The following is a 2,118-nucleotide window of genomic DNA, read 5'->3' as shown; positions in this document are numbered from 1 at the left end:
AGAGAACACGGATCGACAGACAATTCCCAAACGCCCGGAAAAGCAACGTCGCCGACCCGCCAGTCACGTCGTCCGGTCTACCCCGGAATCCAACTACCCGGGCCGTGACCAGAACGTGACGAACGACGAGCGGCGCGACCGATCAGAATCATAGCTGACTTTGGTCGACCAAGCCACCATTCATCAACCCGACGATACCGCCGGTCCGACGACCACCAGAGCTGGTCTGCACCACACCCGACGCGCCTAGCTACAATCGCACCCGGACACGGAGACCGGTACTCCGGCAATCTATCAAGTTCGGACGGTCCGTCACAGCCACCAACGTCCAGGGGGCAGGGAGCGGATCACGGACGACCCAGAAACCCTTCGTAACACCCCACACCAGTCGCCTACACGGGGCCTGCCTCAGCGAGGAACCAACCGTCGCCCGGCTAGACAATGTACCAGGAGTCCAGCTGAACCTAGCAGCGACTCACCGACGAAACCCGTGCCTCCGGCACTTATATATATATATTATATATATATATATATATACTTGCTATTTTCCATACAATAAAAAAAAATAAAATAACAATACAATTTTGTGTTAATATTCTTTCACGATACATTGCTGCTCCGTATCATAGTAGAGTGAACATATCAAAAGTGAACTCATACCTGGTGTTAAAACAAACGCAATAGTTAAGTTAACTTAGATTGATTTCAGATTAAGAAAAACTGTACAGTAGCACGTAATTTCGGTGTGGGCGGCGTTGACGTCGCCATGTACGTTGATTGCAGCAGTGTACTGCGCCGACGTGGCACATCGCATGGTCGTCGTAAGTTGCACCGTCTCGGGATGATGATTGATTGACGTCTGGACCATGAGTGTGATTATATAAGGAGGCGATTGCCTTATCCCCACTCCATTACGTAACATCAGAATAGATCATTCGTAAATAGTGTTTTTGCATATTGTCGTTGGATTTTTGGCGAATCTTATACGATAAAAGTATTTCGTACGTGATGTGTCATCTTATTGTTCTTTTTGCGCATATTTAAAACAGTGACATCTGGTTGTTTGATCGAATGTTATGTAGTGCGCATGTGTGTGTTCTATGTCGTGTTTTGCACATCGTTGTTGGTTTTTTTCCAATGTTGGTACGAAAGAGTATTTCGCATGTTAGGGGCTATCGTATTCTTCTTGTTGCGCATAATTTTGACACTGATATCCGGTTGTTTGACCGAATGTCGTACAGTGCGCATGTGCGTGCATGTTATGTTGTATTTTGCACATTGTTCTCGATTTTTGGCAATATTGGTATGATAGGAGTGTATTGTGTTTTATGTTCTATCCTATTACTTCTTTTGCGCATAGTTTTGGCATTGATATTTGGTTATTTAACCAAATGTCGTATAGCGCGCATGCGTAGGTGTAAACTGTTTTTTAATGCGACAGAAGTCGGTTACGTAATCATGTATTGGTGTTGCGTAACGTTTTTTTAGATTCTGAGCGGAGCGAGGAAGCTAGTGGTTTTACAATGGTGTTTATTATTAGATTCTGAGCGGAGTGAGGAAGCTAGTGGTTTTACAATGGTGTTTATTATTTTTTTTTTTATTTTTTTTTTTATATTCTGTATACAAAATTTCTACCAGAAGGAATCCTTCGATTTCCACATATAGTATCTTATCTTTTAGCAAATTGGACCAAGATGGTACTTTAGAGAGGTAATTTTTCGATTTTCTCAATAGTTATTTAATGCCACGGGAAAAAGTAATGAAAAATTACGAAAAAACGCTAAAAATGGGATTTTAATTTCTAACGCTTTGTTTATCACCATAGAAACGAATAAAAAATTATAATATTTTAATATTAATTCAACTTACATGATAAAATAAATAATAACAAAATATAAAATATCTAGACTGACAAACCGTCTCCGCTCAGAATCGTTTTTCTTATACAATGATATTATATCATTGAATTTAAGTCTAATTCAAGACCCACTTGTAACCTACTGTACAGCAGAGCGACATCCACTTACCTGTTTTTTTTTTTTTTTTTTCTTTAATTTATAAATATATTATAGCACCAAGTAATATTTGGGCTGTTATCTAACTAGTTAATTAAAAAAA

The sequence above is a fragment of the Acyrthosiphon pisum genome, chromosome A1 (genome assembly GCF_005508785.2).
Source record: "Acyrthosiphon pisum isolate AL4f chromosome A1, pea_aphid_22Mar2018_4r6ur, whole genome shotgun sequence".
In the NCBI taxonomy this organism is placed as follows: Eukaryota; Metazoa; Arthropoda; class Insecta; order Hemiptera; family Aphididae; genus Acyrthosiphon; species Acyrthosiphon pisum.
The sequence above is the reverse complement of the archived record's forward strand: the minus strand, read 5'-3'. Positions refer to the sequence as shown.